Here is a 17,568-nt window from a genome sequence, read left to right as displayed (position 1 = left end):
CCTTTCCCATAGAGACTGCCCTAGCAAGGTTAAGCTGTCCCATGAACAGAGGGTGATACGAGTCATAAGACAATGATTGTATGTGTCATAAGTGGGGAACCAATAAGACAGGCATAGTTACATTTTTCATAGTAAATACTTTTAGCAAATGGCTGGTATTTTCAATGCATCTTTAAGAAAGCCTATGCGCACAATCATCCTTACTTTCTGAAAACAAAATGTAAAGCCAACATGATCATCACAACAAAGAAAAATAAATGACGCTCAAGAAGATTAGTGAATATCACTGTGTCTTTATGACACACTAAGACATCACATCAGCGACAACTTCTGAAGCGAAAATGTGTAAAATAGCAAGTAAAACATTCTTGTTTCAGTAAATGCATCACATAACACTCAGTGAATTGTTATTAAAAGCTACATGTTGCATCTGCTCTCCAACAAAAAAGACTACTTGATGCACAACACCTAATAGCAATTCAAATGGAACAATATAGCCATCCTCAAAATGCCTTGGCATTGATGAACAGCCCATCCAAGTCATGGCAAAGCTTGAAAACACCTGGCACCAATGACAGAAGGGGACTGACCCAAAGCCCACTCTCTCTTTTCTTAGTGTACTGTTTGTAGAATTGATAACATGAGGTAAATAAATAAGCTAAATCTGTCTATTGCCAATCCTTAAAATCAGGATTCATAACTGGCATCTACTGGAGCTGGGTGAGTCCTGCTTCCAAGAGGGCGACTGCCTTGCTTCGTACAAACCCTTTGCCTCACTTCATTCTCCGGAGTCCCTGAATCTTACTTGTTTTGCTTGCCATTTCGTGTTGTGATTTACTTACAGAGTGCTGTGCAGTGCCATAGTCAAATATTGGAGACATAGCACTGTTCCATAAGCAATGTTACTGCACCCTGATGTAGCGTTTCAACTCTTTCATAAACTGGAGCAGTGCTGATGGACATGAGGATACAAGCCTAGCTCCTGGCTGCCCAGACTGAGAAGGTCTGCTGCCTTGATTTTTCTTTTTCCACCACATTGCCTACAGTCTGATGGTGTCCTGGCAGCAGGTGTGCTATCAGCCTTCGGAGATAGTGAACTAGTGACCCAGATATGCATGGGTGCTTGTTGTGATGACTTTGTAATTGATGCCGCTTATTTTTTTATATTTCTTTTATATTTCAAAGTATTTTATTAATTTTATCAGCAAAGACGTTACATTTCTGTTTCAGGGTTAGCCAATCGCGTTTTTACATTCACGTATTGAGATACATATATTTAGCCAACCCCCAACTGATGTTGTTTGCTAAGAACAAGAAGAGAAAGAAAGGGGAAAGCACAGAAAGGCAGGAAGAAAGGGGTGATGAAAGTGCAAGAGGACAGCCTCTGTGGAGGGATGGGGACACCTGTTGGGACGCCTACTGATCCGAGGGGTCCTGGTCTTTGCGGTCTGTTGCCTTTACCTTACCGCACATAGAGTGGGGAGCAGGGGGTGTGCCTCCGGGTGAGTTGGTTTCATGGTTCGTAGAAATCTAAGTACGTGTCAAGTGATTTCCACATTCCTCTGTGCGTTGGTCTCCAAGGTGAGTTCTGTAGTGCAATGTTGTCTGCCCCTCTAAGGTGCGTGATCCAATTAAACCAGCCTTTGTATGAGGTCTTGCTTGTGTCCTTCCAGTTGGCTCGAACCATTTTCGCTGCCGCAGTTCGAAAGAGGTCTAAAAGATCTCTATTGTGATCTGATCTTAGATCTGCAGTCATGAATGCGATGGTGAGGGGGGAAAATCATCTGTTAGCTTATAGCCCAGTACCCTATTTATAAACCCAAAGATTGTCTCCCAGAATGTTTTGAGTGTCGGGCAATAGTAGATCAGGTGTGCTAGGTCCCCCTTCCCCTTGTTACAGTTCCAGCATAGTGCATCTTCCCTTACCGGGGTGTCCACTATCCCCCTCGCTATTTTTACTGGCATTAGAACCCCTGATTCGTGACATCAAACTAAACACAAACATAAAAGGGGTTAATATTAACGGCGTGGAGATTAAGCTTGCCGCATACGCCAATGACATTCTAATAGTAACAGAGTAGCCGAAGACTTCAATCGACAGCTTGATAGAAACCATAGCAGTGATAGAGCGCGCAGGGACCTACTAGCTCAGTTTTACCATACTCACCTTGGGTCCATACAACATTCACACTTTGAACTAGCAGTCCTGCCTAACCAATTACTAATTTAGTCACCCTATCAGTTGCCCAGAGGTTCGATTTAGGACTTATACCTGTAAACCATGACTTACCAATCCTTGTCACCTTACTATAAGTCCTGTGAATCAGAGAGTTAGAATAAACAGGCAGTATTTAAACACATTTACGTTTTCTGTAATAACCACAGACTCGGGGAAAGTTTTAAAACCTTTATTTATGAGAGATTTTCTGAGTCAAATTTGAAAGGGCCACAATCTTGTGACCATAAATTTTACAAGCAAGAATATAACCAGTAGGACATAAAGTTTGTAAGACATCACAGTAACTCCTTTAGACATTGGTACCTGGGAAGGGTGAGAAAGGGAAATAGCACAAGGACATACCACATGGATTATATTTACCTAGAATGTGTAATGACCAATCCTGGCCATGGACTGGGGCAAAATGACCAGGACCAGGCTCCCGACTAATCAGGTGCCCACGGGACAAGACAGATGCAGATCAGGACAGGTGACCTCAGCTAAGTGCAACGCCAGCATCACACCCCTCTCTCTATGAAAAGCCAATTAGTACCTAGACTGGGTAATCGATTCTTCTGACAGAGTGCTCCGCCAGCACCTCTGTTCTCGATCGCCTATTGAGTGCATTGGGTCAGTGACAGGTCAGCTATTCGGACAAGTCGGACAATTTCTCTATCTAAACCTACCTTAGTTATACTATTTCGAGGGCAATGTACCCCCCCTAAATGTTGCAAATCTATGTGTTCCCCTTCAGTGATTGGTTGGAAAGACGAGGAGATGTCATCACACCATACTAAGATGATGTAATTTTAGTTCGATTCATATTGATTGCATCGCCACCCACAATTTACTTTTCCATGACTTTATTCCGCCCAACAATATTGGCATACAAATCATATACATTGTATTTATGTGAGTCTTCTTGCTTCCTCTTTAGAGGTCAGTAGAGCAGGTCCCCAGGAACATCATGGGTAAGAAGGGTGTTGGCAATCATTCAATGCCAATGCTTCAGCAATTTCGGAGCAGCATCATCCAAGATGGAGAATGTGACAGTATTCAGGCCCAAAGTACGAGCTAGTAGCAAAGTCAAAAAGAAACATATTAGAATACAAAAATAAATGAATGCACTGTATACCACTTATCTACTCTAACCCTATTACTTTATTTTAACTTGTGCATTAATAGTCAAGCCGAACGAATAGGCTTAGTACAAACTGCAGCATAAGCATTAGCATGTGACATTTAAAGCGGCCATTTCTGGCATTAGTGCGCAGAAGCAAAGATTTCCCACCAAGCATAGAGGTACGTCATGCCGCGTAGATGTGACAGACGCATGCGCAGAAGGTTTCCGGCGTTTTCGGCGGCCATTTTAATGCATTTGAGTTAATATTAGTAAAAGCACATAGGCAAGCTTCCCCTAAATATTAGAAATGTCGTGCAGAGCAAATATTAGTAAACAAAACATGTTGGTTAACATATTACAGGTTCTTTAGAGAGGGCTGAGTACAAGCAAGTTTCTGTATATGTGAAACCTTGCTTCATCAGCAGAATACTCGTGGCACTCAGGGTATAAGCTTAACAGAGATAAATCAGAATGCAAAGCACTAAACATCCACTGCACTAAAGACATACATTCTAGCGGCCTAGCCTGGCAAACAGGATACATCAAATATCTAGGGATTCACTTTGGGAGCGATCTAATGAACGCAATAAGCCACAACGAGAAATTACTGTAAGAAAAGATCAAGAAACTCCTGGAATCCTGGTCCCCAAAATTCATATCTTGGTGGGGCAGAGTTGAGATGATCAAAATCATGATCACCCCAATGATTAACTACCTGCTCAGCATGCTTCCTCTTGTACTAACAGACGACTTTCACCGCAAGGTAGAGATCCTGATCTCAAAATTCCTCTGGCGGGGGAAAAAGGCACGGATAAGTATAAAAAAGCTAAGACTAGGGAATAACCAAGAAGGAGTAAACCTGGCGGACTTCAGAACATTCCAGTTAGCTTTTTGGGCAAAGCAAGGGTCTTACTGGATATCACCCCTAATGGCTACACACCGGCGGGGCTCCAAGTAGAGAGGGCAATTCTTCACAGCCTAAGCCCCCTGACGCTGCTAATAGCAATTAAGCACAACCACGCCCCCAAGACCATTTTCAAAAATACAAAAATTGCACTACTAAAGGTAGACAGGAAAATGGAGGTCAGCATCAAGGACACCAAGATGGAGTCATTCTGGGCCAACAGTAGATCCGATACAAAGGGAAATGCCTAGCTTTCGACACATGGATTGAGAAGGGTATCTGTCACCCCTACCAACTAGAAGATGGCGCATATCCCGCCACTTTTACAGACCTCAAAGCTAGGCATACCCTAGCAGACATCGAATTCTATAACTTCTTGTCAGGACAGCCTTGACCAAAGCCAAACTATCCACAGCACAACCGCTTATTTTTTAATATGGTCCGGTACATCACTGGGAATCAAAGTTGCTTCATCGGGACAAGGGCCTTGACGAGACATGCTACGGCATGCAGGATGCCCTGAAGCAGACCTCTCAACTCACCTACCAACTGTGGGTGTCGCCCCTATTCAGATTTTTACACCCACAAATGTAGGGGTTTCACCCACAATAAAGAAGAGTAATTGAGACTTTAGTGGATAAGTTACTGAGCAGGCTTCAGCCGGGGCTGCCATGCATGTCAGAGAGGAGAGAAGCATCTGCAGCTCACCAGGCATTCTCACAGCTCCAGCACAGGCGTTCTGAGAGGTGATTAGCTTTCTTTCTTAAAGTTAAGACATTTATTTTTCTGCTTTAGTTTAAGAGAAATTGTGACACTTACTTGCAAAAATTATTTTAGGTCTTTCTTGCAGACAGGTTTTAACTGTTTGTTATTGAAAGACCTGTTGTAGACCATACCGAAAACGTACGGTGGGCATAGAGCCAGCACATTCCTTAACAATGGTCGACTTTCTTGTCACTCTCATTTGCTCACTTTATATTGAATGTCTTTCCTTTCTCTTCCAGTGTTTATCACTCTTCTAGAGCATAGCTTCGTTACCATCCTTTTGATTGGGTGCGCTATATCTTTCCACTGCTCGCATTCTGGGAACTAAGGGGCCCATTATGATGTCGGGCCTGGCGGGGGCAATCCGCCCACATCCACACTTGTTTCCCCCCCGCCATATTAGTATGGCGGGGGGACCTGGGCGGACGGAAAGACCGTCCGCCGCTTTTCCGCCCCGGATGCCTTGCGGCAGGGGCGGAAAAGGAATAATATGGTGGCGGTTTCTATCAGACACCGCCAGCCATATTATGATGGGCGACTGTAGGTGCCTTTCCGCGGCGGCGATGCCGCCACGGAAAGGCATGCGGTCTTCACTCTGGGGGCCCCCTGCGGGCCCCCAGGGTGAAGGAGAGGTGGGGGTGCACACGGGGGGTACCTGTGGTACCCCCCTTCATTTGCATAAACAAAGCGGCAGGCACCGCGCGGTGCCTGCCGCTTTGTTTATGCAATGCATCAATGCATTTTTAGCATTGTGGCGGGCGGTGCTCTTTGCACCGCCCGCCACAATTCTAAAAATGCAGGATGTGCCCGCCACTGTGGCGGGCACATCCTAATACCCCCACGGGACCCCCGCCCTTATGGCGGGCGGTCCTGAATTCCGACAGGATGGCGGGCGGACAAAGTCCGCCCGTCATCCTAATGAGCCCTTACTGTGTATACTTTTCATTCAGCACTCTAAAACAGTGCATGTGTACTGTAAAAGTACTAAAAAGAACAACAATGGCTAAGATTCAGGGGAGAAAAAGTCCCAAAATAAGGCCAAAAAGTACATCCTGGGAACCAGCAGATGTTCCTCATGTAACCTAGGACTGACACTCTTAAAGGAGTGTATCCCTCCATTATAAATGCTAATATCAGTGCTTTATTTCTGCCGGTTGTTGTTGCGGGTGGTGGGCAGCAGCATTTATTTTTTGGACCCAAATACATTTTTCATCGTCAGCAAAAGACAGAAAGGCAGAAATGTAACAAAGGATGAGGAAAAGAAAGATAGGAAAACAGAGACAAAATGAAAAAGGAGGTATGGAAATGAATCAGCAAGAGTTATAAAGAGAAAGAAAGTGTAGGATGGGTAAATAAGCCGGCATGTCGTGGAATCAATACTAGGCAGCCTTGGTATTTGGCAACCTGGCGACTGGCAGAGTGGTGGTGTGGGTGGTGAGTTCTTAAGAAAAACTGATGAAGGAAGTTTTTAGTTCAAGGGGAAAGGATCCTGTCTCTAGGGTATTGTTCAGCAAGTTGTTTGTTACATGCTGACGCTTAGGATGAGTTCCATCAGCTAATTTATGCTCACATATACACCGTGTTTAGTTGATCATCCAGGCCAAGTTTTGATTTGCATTTTGGTACTTGTCTTCCTGTTTATGCCATTATACATTCAGGGCTACAACTACCAAAAAACAACTTGACGGCATACTTAATTGTGGGAATGAATAACTAGAAGATCTGCAATTATTGCCTCTTACTGCTGTGCACATCATTCATTAAGACGTTAACAAGGTACAAGCATCAGTTGTAGCTGTATATTTATCATTTTCACTTCAAATTTCAAAGAAGACAAGGTTGGGTAGGCATTCTACAACTGGTGGATGTTTAGTGCCAAACATCCTCAAACTATTTGATCATTGAGTTTAGATCACAATACGTATTAGTAAAGGAAGAAGCTAGATTTCTTTGGAGGTTGTGGTGGTGGGCTTTGGCTAGACAGCATCAAAGAGCAAGAGCTACAAGAGTACAATGCAAAATTAGCAAACCGACCTTGTCAATGTCCTTCAAAATTCCCTTTTGTCAACAACATTTCCAAAACTTTTCTTGGGAGTATGCCCAACCCACAGTGTCAGTAAAGTTCTGACCAATGTACTGCCCCGGATTGCTTTAAATGTATACTATTCCCTTTTCTGAGACTCGCCACCTTGAAGTGTTCGAGGGGGTGGCGTGTCTCAGTATCGTGGAGAGCTATGCTGGTAGGAGCTTAGTCTCCTGGCAGAGTCGCCAAAGTCGGACAGGTCAAAGGCGTGATCCACTGGTCCTCCAGGTTGGGGGCTGGGAACATGGCTAACAACCTTGGCTTATAATATAATATATAGTATTTGTTACTGAAACATCAGCAAGAACCACTAAATCTTCTGGGTATGAGGGATGTCCACCAGGGTCACTGCATGAGACAAGTATGATTGACAATAGTCATAGCTGCAAGGAAACGACTGACAGGATGACAGAAGGTCTGAGTGCCAAGTGCAATTGCAGAAATGGATTCAGAAAGGTAAGGCCTATGTATGACACAGGAAAGCTGGTTCAAGTTACATGTGAGATGATGCGCTACAATGTATACATCCTGGGGTCCGCGAAAGTAGCTGGCAGAATGAAAACCACCACAGGAGAGAAACTACTGTAGTTCGGAAGGGATGATAACCTACATCACTAAGGAGTAGTCATCAACATGAACAAGGAGACAAAAAAATGCCTAAATGAGTGGAAGCCAGTCAACAGTTAACACATGACAGCCAGGTTGAAAGGCAGACCCATTAACACCACTATTATCCAGTGATATGCTCCAACAAATGACACAGTGGAGTTGGCCTAACGGCCAGGGCGGTAGACCTTGAATCTGGGGAACTGGGCTTGAGTCTCTGCAATGACGCTGAACATCCTGTGATTCTGGGCAAATCACTTAATCTCCCCGTGCCTAACAAAAAAAAAATGTTTCCTCATGTAATGCAACTGGTGCTATGTAAAGTGCTCTGATACCCGATTTGGGTCACGTTTGCGCTAAATAAAACTGTGTAAAACAAAAAAAAAAATAACTCAAAGACCAGTACATGCAAGCTGAGCCTGAAGCTGTGTCAAACTACGACCAGAAGATTGTGATTGGAGGCTTGAATGCTAAAGTGGGAAATTACAAAACGAGCCATAGGAAGGGAGGGTTGTGGAACAACAAACAAAGAAAGACTGAGGGAATTTTGCACCACAAATAATCTAGTCATAGGAGGGAGGGAAACATCCTTTTTCTCGCAGTCTTCACAATGACCTGCTTTTGCATTGAAGTCACTACCCCAACGGCGATGCTACCACGAGTTACTTTAACCTGCAAGTTGTAACCTCTTGCTGTAGGGGGTGCGTTGTTTGACTGGTGTTTGACTGGTGTTGGATTTTTAAGTTCAATACCTTCCCAATTGCTGCGTAGACTGGAATAGTATAAATTACTCATCCAACTCCAAAGTCCAGCACCCCCTAAAGCAAGTCATTGTAACGACTTGCGTGGTAAAGTAACACATGGTAAAGTCACATTCGGGGTAGTGACTGCATTGTAAAGGCATGAGGGGTAAATGCATGCGGGGTTCCATCACACAACCTAGGAGGGACTCTTTCCCACCACTCTGATTCACAAACTAACTTGGTGCTCACCCAATGTCAGCAACAGAAACCAGATTGACCATTTGATGATATGTGGCACCTGGAGATGCTCACTGCAAGATTTCAGCAAACAGAGCAATTGGTGGACAGAATGCAGAACAATGTCATACATTCGCCCCTGTACAGAGATCTGGGCCTGAATCCATCGTTTTTTTGCTCCCCATGCCATTCCAGTTTGAACCCAGTCATATGCAAATCAGTCTTGACATTGCACCTAATGGGAACAGTCCAGCCCAAACTGCCAGGCCATGTCCTCCCTGGACTGGAAACAAGTATCCTAGGACCGGTTTTGGAGTTTCACCCCTTATCAGCCAGGGTAGTTTAACTCCAGTGGCATGGAGAGCACAGGACCCACGTCTGGACATACCCGTCCCACTCGGGGTGACAAATGTAAAAAGAACAATTGATGGACAGAATGCAGAACAATGTCATACATTTACCCCAGTACAGAAATCTGGACCTAAATCCATTGTTTTTTTACTCTCCATGCCATTCCAGTTTGAACCCAGCCATATGCAAATCAGTCTTGACCCTGTGCCCAATAGAAACAGTCCAGCCCAACCTGCCAGGCTAGGTCCTCCCTGGACTGGAAATAAGCATCCTAGGACAGGTTTCAGGGTTTCACCCCTCATCAGCAAGGATAGTTTGACTCCAGTGGCATGGAGAGCACGGGACGCACATCGGGGAATATCCGTCCCACTCGGGGTAACAAATGCAGAAAGAACAATTAATAAAAGAATGCAGAACAATGTCATACATTTACCCCAGTACACAGATTTGGGCCTAAATCCATTGTTGTTTTGCTCCTCATGCCATAGTGATGCTCCGAAACCAGTCCCAGGATGCTTGTTTCCTGTCCAGGGAGGTCCTGGCTTTGTAGTAAGGGCTGGACTATTTCCATGAGGCACTGGGTCAAGACTGATTTGCATATGGCTAGGTCCAAACTGGGGTGGCGTGGTGAGCAAAAGAACAATTAATTAAATCCAGATCTTTGTGACTGGGGGTGAACGTCTGCATTGTTCATTATTCCATCCATTGTTTGTTCTTTTTGCCACTGCAAGATTTCAGCATGAGAATGAGAGTCGATGTCAGCAGTGATCACCATCTAGTGACCACTCTTTTGAAGCTGAAGCTCAGAAAATCTGTGCGCAAAACATCATGAGAACAGCACGTTATCTGGTAAAATTAAAAGACCCCAAGATTGGGAAGACATTCCTCTTACAAATCAGAAAGAGGTTCCAGCTCCTTGCAGACACAGAAGAGAAGACTGAGGCAGCTGCAGACATAGTCAACAAGAAACATGAACGTGTCTTGTCAATATATGTGAAGAGCAGTGAAACATGCCTGGCGATGAGAAGACACAGAAGAGAAAAGAATGGATAAAACAAGTCACATGGCGGAGGGCAACAAGAAAGAAACTCAATGGAGGTCAAATCTGAAAGGCTGCTAAAGAAGTACAAGCAATAATACATAGAAGCAAACAGAGCAGTCAAAAAATAAAAAAACAGCAGACAAGAGGGTGTGTATGGATAACCTTGCCATCCAAGCAGGATAGGAGAACTTGTGAAGGTCTTCAAGATCACGAAGATAGTCAGTGGTAAATCTTGTGCAAAACATTCAAGAAGAAGAGAAAGACTTGGATGTGAACACCGCCCCAACACAGAAGATAGAAATCATTACTGCCATCCATTCTCAAGTACAAAAAAGACAACCTGAATGGAGAAGTGTTCAAGGCGGATACCCGAAACATCAGCCAAGATCCTCCAACCACCGTTTATATCAATTTAGTAGGGAAAGAAAGAACCGGATGACTGGAAACAAGGCTTCATTAACAATATTCCAAAGAAGGGAGCATTAACCAACTGTAACAATTGGTGTGTAATATTCCTTCTGACAATCCTGTGAATAATACTGGCAAAAACCATTATACAGGGCATTTCTGATACTGTTGAAAAGCAGTTCAGAAAAGAACAGGTTGGGTTCCGCAAGAGCCAAGGGAAGTGTGTGTGTTTATTAGATCCTTACTCTACTCAACTTCATAGATAAGTGCATAGATCGGAAGAACAACTATATATAAACGTTATTGGTTTTGTGAAATCCGTTGGCAGTATCCACAGTGACAGTCTCTGCTGTTTACTAAGAGCCTATAGCAAACTGCATCATATACCCTTCTTATCAAGAGATTCTATTATAATTTTACCTGCAAGGTGGAAGACAGTGAGTATAGCTTTGAAGTCAAGATTGGTGTGAGACAGGGATGCGTGATGTCAGCATTGCTCTTCAACCTAGTCATTGACTAGGTGATGCAACGCACAACTGAAGACCAAGCCAGAGGCATCAGATGGACTTGAATTCTCTGCATAGGAGGACTTTGACTATGCTACGACCTAGCTTTGCTCTCACACACACATAAGCAGATGGAGAAAAAGTGTCTCTCTTCAGCATCTATGCACAGCAAGTAGGCCTGAAGATCAACAAGAATAAATCAGAAGTCATGCCATTCAACATCCCAAATTCCTCACCAGTCAAGGTGAATGGAGAGGACCCAGAGAGGACTGAAGAGTTCACCTACCTAGGCAGTACTATCAGACATGATGGACGGTCAGGGAGTGATATCAACAGCAGACTGAACAAGGCTAGGAATGCCTTCAGGCTGCTGAGCAACGTGTGGAGGTTATCTCAGTACAGTACAGCTGAGGCTTTTCCAGAACTGCATTCTGTCCATACTCTTGCATGGATCAGAATACTGGTGGATGATAAAGAGTGACATTACCAAACTGTCAGCCTTGTTCACTAGTAACCTGAGAAGAATCTTCTGCATTTTCTGGTCGCAAACCATCTCCAACCAGGAACTGCTCACCAGATCCAAGCAAGAGAGCATGGACACCATCATTCTGAGAAAAAGATAGAGATGGATAGGCTGATAACAATTGTTGAAAGAACGGTCACAACTAGATACTGTGTTTTGACATGACAAGGATCAATCGACAATCTTATCTTAAATGTACATTGTAAGGAAATGCCTATTTTAGCATGCTCACCCCCAGAATTTTCGATTGATGCTGCTGGTTTTCTGAATACGAGAGTCCACTTAGGCTTCTAGCCAGACCTCAGTGCCAAGTGTATATTGAATTGACTACTACCAATTGGCATAAGCTGGTTTACTTATAAGTCCTTAGCATAGGGTATATGGTGCCCAGGGTATGTAAGCCAGAGTGTCCACCCAGGGCTACAGCATTGGTTGTGCCAACCTGTGTGTGAAAAAGTACAAAATGACTCTCATCCTGCCACTGCAGCCTGGAAGAGGAGTTTGTTTTAAAACTGTTGGTTCGAACTTTGCCATTTAAACCAAAGGCAAAACCACTTCTTCCCTTAACAGTGTATGTAAGTCCCCCATAGGATAGGCCTACTGAGCCCTTCGCAAGAAGCTGTAGATTAGTAAGTAGGACATATATGTTTAATAGGCCTAACAGTAAAACGTCCAAATTGTCGCTTTTGCTGTGGAAGAGTTACTAGCCCCATTGGCTAACATAGAGTTACTGGCTGACCGTTTCGCCTGGCTAACTTCTGAATGGGCCAACTAAAATGGGTACTTAGAGGTATCAAAATAACTGTGGCATTAAACCCAAATTGATGCCCAAGTTGAATTTAATGTCACTTTTATGGAAAAGCAACTTTGAGAAAGTTGCCACTCTGTAGCCCATTCTGTACAGTGGCCACACATGGTAACTGGCCACCAGGCAATCTTCTGTCATCCTGGGGAGTAGTGTAACTGACTCCCAGGCTCAGGAACAATAAATGCCGGCTACTGGGTTACCTCCCCCTTGCAGGAAGCAACTCAGAGTGTTGACCCAAAAGGCAAGCTTCAAAGGCCAAGCCACCTTCGGTGGGCAAATGGCAATCGCACTCCTGAAGGGTTGCCTCTTTGTTCAGGTAGGCAGACTGGCGGCGGAAACAGAGAAAGGAGACAAGTTCCTGGGGCCTTGCAAGTGTACACCTGTGGTTATTTGGGCACCAAAAGAAGGTTTGAGAACTTTTGAATACTTTTATTCCAGAGCTTCAGCGGGACCCACCAGAAAAAGTATCTGAACAGCAGTTCCACAACATCGGATTGGATTTCAGCTTTGTACTGCTTAGAGCTCCCAGCACATCTGAGAAAACAACTAAGTCCCATTTTGTGTTGGGACTGGAGCGAAGTGGGCACATGCCACAAGTACACCAGCGCATCATCTGCTTAGAGGTATATAATGTGGTGTAGACCATGTGCCTGTATCCCCCATTGTTGCCCTCGCAGCCACAAGCTGCCGACCAAAGATTTCATGGCCAGGGCAAAGATCCAAGGCGACAGAAGGCACGCCTGCCTGGTACCCTCTGGATATCAAAGTTATCGGAGATCATCAGACCTGTGCGCACACACGCTTTCGGATTTTTATACAATGTGTGGATGTAGCTGAGGTAATTTGGTCCCATACCCCCAGAGAAGCCAGTAAGTAGTCCCACAGTAGGGTATCAAATGCTTTCTCAATATCCGGGCGCCAGCTTGGGTAATGTCTACCATGTGCAGCAGCCTGTGAATATTCAGGAAGGTACTGCGTTCAGGTATAAATCCAATGACGGGAAATAACCTGTTTACTAACACCTTCTCCAGTACCATATAATCGAGGTTTAAGAGAGATAATTTAGGAGAGATAGTGGGTGGTAAGAACGAACATGTATGTGGTCACAACCTGGTTTGACCACAGTCAACGCCTTCCGAAGAGACTGCGGCAGCTGTCCCTGTCGCCTGGTCTCATATACGACCTCTACGAGTTTTTGAGCGAGGTAATAAATACCCAGGCTGCCATTAATGCAGCTTTTTGGGACTATTACACTGCTTAATGCTTATGGTATAATATTCAATTGGTGGCCCATCCATTCCCGGAGTTTTATTTCAGGCAAGTTAAACTAAGACAGTCTGAATCTCCTCCCGTTGCAGTGGTGTCAGTCGGGCAGTGATAGATCTCATAAGAATCCTTGTAATCGAGTATGAGAGAGAGCATTCACAGCCATATAGAGGAGATAATACTCCAGAAAAGCTGCAATAAAGGCAGCCTGAGTATTTACCACTGTGCCATTGGCCAGTTGAATGACCACTATCGGTGGGCGGTGTTGATCTGCTCTCACTAGCGAAGCCAACAGTTTGGACTTCCATAAAAGGGGAATCTAACAGGGTCTCGATTTGGAGCCTCCAGGGGGGTATCCTGGGTCACGGTCACCTCCATTTAAGTGTTGCCAACAATTGAAAGTGGTCAGAAACTGTGGGCACCAGGTACTCCGTCCTTGCAATTTGCCCACCCAGTGAGTCGCTACAGTGAAAAGGTCCAGCCTAGTATGAATGCCATGGACCGTGGAATAAAATGAAAACTTGCTATCAGTAGGATGCCCCAAACTCCACACATCATGCAAGTGATTGCTATCCATCCACTCTTGAAAGTGTTGTGATGTGCAAACACACGAAGCCCTGCAGTGGGTGGGACAGAACAGTCTCTGTTCATATCTAGTACACAGGAATATGACACTATACAAAGCACGAGTTACAATGCGTGTCATTACAACGCATTTTTACATCGCAAAATCCATTACAATGCATGTTGTTACAACGCATGTCGTTACAACGCGTAATCCATTACAACAAAATTACTATTCTAACTCCGCTGGGGCGTTACTTTGGGGAATGCGTTGTAATGGATTATGCGATGTAATGACATGCGTTGTAATGGATTTTGCGATGTAAAAAATGTGTTGTAATGACACGCATTTTAATGCGTGCGTTGTAAACTATGTTTCCCAGTACACAGCTATACTCACCACCCCATATTCAGGCGGCTGTGGATCTTGGAGCAGCGCCGGAGTTAGAGTGTCGAAGAAGGCTGACTGATTAAAGTTGGGGCAGAAATGCCCACCAGCTAAGTGGTCCTCTAACATCACAAATCTGCCCTCGTTGTCAATCCTATGAAACTCTGTAATGAACAGAACAACTGGAGCTACCCAGACCAAACTCCCTTGCATAGCCCGAGGATATCAATCAATCAATCAATCAATCACTAGTAAAGCACGCTACTTACCCGTGAGGGTCTCAAGGCGCTGAGGGGAGGGGGTGCTGCTACTGCTCGAAGAGCCAGGTCTTGAGGAGTCTTCTGAAGTTGAGCAGGTCTTGGGTTCACCGCAGGTGGGTAGGGAGGGTGTTCCAGGTCTTGGCGGCGAGGAAGGAGAAGGATCTGCCACCGGAGGTCGTTCTTTGGATGTGGGGGACAGCGGTGAGGGCGAGGCTGGTGGAGCGGAGCTGGCGGGTGGGGGTGTAGAAGCTGAGTCTGCTGTTCAGGTAGGCTGGTCCGGTGTTGTGGAGTGCTTTGTGTGGGTGAGGAGCTTGAAGATGATCCTCTTGTTGACGGGGAGCCAGTGTAGACCTCTCAGTTAGGGGGTGATGTGGCTGCGATGGGGGATGTTGAGGATCAATCGGGCGGACGCGTTTTGGATGCGTTGCAGTCGTCTTAGGTGTTTGGAAGGGATTCCTGCGTAGAGTGCATTGCCATAGTCTAGCCTGCTGCTGACGAGGTCTTGGGTCACCGTTCTCCATGTTTCAGTCGGGATCCACTTGCATGCGGAGGGTGTTGTAGCAGGAGGAGGAATTGGCGTTGACCTGCTTCGACATGGAGAGGGAGGAGTCGAGGATGAATCCTAGGTTGCGTGCGTGGTCTGTAGGTGTCGGTGCTGTTCCCAGTGTGGTCGGCCGCCAGGCGTCGTTCCAGGCAGAAGTGGTGGGGCTGAGGATGAGGACCTCTGTCTTGTCCGAGTTCAGTTTCAGACGGCTGCTCCTCATCCACTCGGCGACGGCCATCATTCCCTTGTGGAGGTTGATTTTGGCGGTGTGTGGGTCCTTGGTGAGGGAGAGGATGAGCTGGGTGTCATCGGTGTAGTAGATGACGTTGAGGTCGTGCTGGCTGGCTACTTGTGCGAGGGGGGCCATGTAGACGTTGAACAGGGTAGGGCTGAGGGATGATCCCTGGGGTACGCCGCAGATGATGTTGGTGGCTTCGGATTGAAAGGGTGGGAGGCGGATTCTCTGTGTTCTGCCGGAGAGGAAGGACGTGGTCCAGTCCAGGGCCTTCTCTTGGATTCCGGCTTCTTGGAGGCGTGTCTTTAGTGTGCGGTGGCAGACCGTGTCGAAGGAGGCTGACAGGTCCAGGAGGATGAGGGCTGATGTTTCGCCATTGTCTAGTTGGCGCCTGATGTCGTCTATGGTGGCGATGAGGGCTGTCTCGGTGCTGTGATTTTGTCTGAATCCGGACTGGGACAGGTCTAAGATGTTGTCTTCCTCGAGGTGGCGGGCCAGTTGTGTGTCGACGATTTTCCCGATGGCCTTTGCCGGAAAAGGGAGCAGGAAGATGGGCCGGAAGTTCTTGAGGTCCTTGGGGTCCGACTTGGGCTTTTTGAGGAGGGCGTTGATTTCGGTGTGCTTCCAGCTTTCCGGGAATGTGGCTGTCTCGAAGGAGATGTTGATGACCTTCCGTAGTTGGGGTGCGATGGTTGCGTCTGCTTTGTTGAATATGTGGTGTGGGCATGGGTCTGATGGTGATCCTGAGTGGATGGAGTTCATGACCTTACGTGTCTTGTTGTCGTTGACGTTGGACTAGGAGGTCAGGTGGTTGGTGCTGGTGGTGTTTGTTGGGGGGTGGAGTCTGCCGTAGTCGGGGCGGTCGTGGTCTTGAAGCTGTTGTGGATGTCAGCGATCTTGCTGTGGAAGAAGGTGGCCAGTGAGTCGCACAGATCTTGTGAGGCGGGATGTCGTTGATGTTGGCGCTGGGGTTGGAGAGTTCCTTCACTAGGCTGAAGAGTTCTTTGCTGTCGTGTGCGTTGTTGTCCAGGCGGGCTTTGAAGGAAGATCTCTTGGTTGTTCTGATGAGGTGGTGATGTCTGCATTGCTGTGTTGCTGTCTAGTGGACGTTCGTGGAGCCATTTCTTCTCCAGTTTCCGGCATGTGCGTTTGGAGGTCTGGAGCTCTTTGGTGAACCAGGTGGCTTTCTTGCTGGTGTGGCTGTTGGTTTCTTTTTTTGAACGGGGCGAGGGTGTTGGCGCAGTCGTCGATCCACTGTCTGAGATTGCAGGCGGCGGCGTTCGGGTCGGTGGGTGGGTTCTGAGAAAGGGTGGAGGTCAGCTGGTCTTCGGAGACTTTGCTCCAGCAGCGGCGGGCAGCTGTTGGATGCGGTGGTGCGTGGTTGGTTTCTTGAAGGTGAAATGGATGCAGCGGTGGTCGGTCCAGTGGAGTTCGGTGGTGTGGTTGAAGGCGACGTGGGTGCTTGTGGAGAAGACGGGGTCAAGTGTGTGCCCAGCGGCGTGGGTGGGTGTGGTGACGAGTTGTCTGAGGCCGAGGTTGGCGAGGTTGGCGATCAGGGTGGCGGAGTTGGCATAGTTGTTGTTCTCGAGGTGGAAGTTCAGGTCCCCGAGGAGGACGTAGTCCGTGGAGGTGAGTGCGTGGGTGCTGGCGAGGTCGGCGATGGAGTCGCTGAACTGAGCCCGGGGACCGGGGGGTCTGTAGACGAGTGTTCCTCTGAGGGTGGTGTTGGGGTCGGTGTGGATCCGGAAGTGCAGGTGTTCGGCGGTGTTGAGGGTGTCGTCTGCGTGGGTGTGGACCTGGAGGGTGGATTTGTGGATGATGGCTACGCCACCTCCAATTCCGTTGGCGCGATCCCTGCAGCTGATTTTGTAGACGTCCGGGATGGCTATAGCGATGTTGGGTGCCGAGGAGTCGTTCCACCAGGTCTCTGTCAGGAAGGCAACGTCTGGGGCAGAGGTTTAAGTGTGAGCATAAGTTCCTAGTATCTATAATAT

At 46.5% G+C, this 17,568-nt stretch overlaps 1 protein-coding gene across 1 annotated transcript in view; it reads left to right on the top strand.

Moving 5' to 3' along the window:
* Nucleotides 1–17,568, top strand: part of LOC144828364 (uncharacterized) — a 219,813-nt gene that overhangs the window by 143,097 nt on the left and 59,148 nt on the right. The window lies entirely within an intron of this gene.

The sequence above is a fragment of the Lissotriton helveticus genome, chromosome 1_1 (genome assembly GCF_964261635.1).
Source record: "Lissotriton helveticus chromosome 1_1, aLisHel1.1, whole genome shotgun sequence".
Taxonomy (NCBI): Eukaryota; Metazoa; Chordata; class Amphibia; order Caudata; family Salamandridae; genus Lissotriton; species Lissotriton helveticus.
Note: the sequence above shows the minus strand (reverse complement) of the source record. Positions and strands in the feature narration are given on the sequence as shown.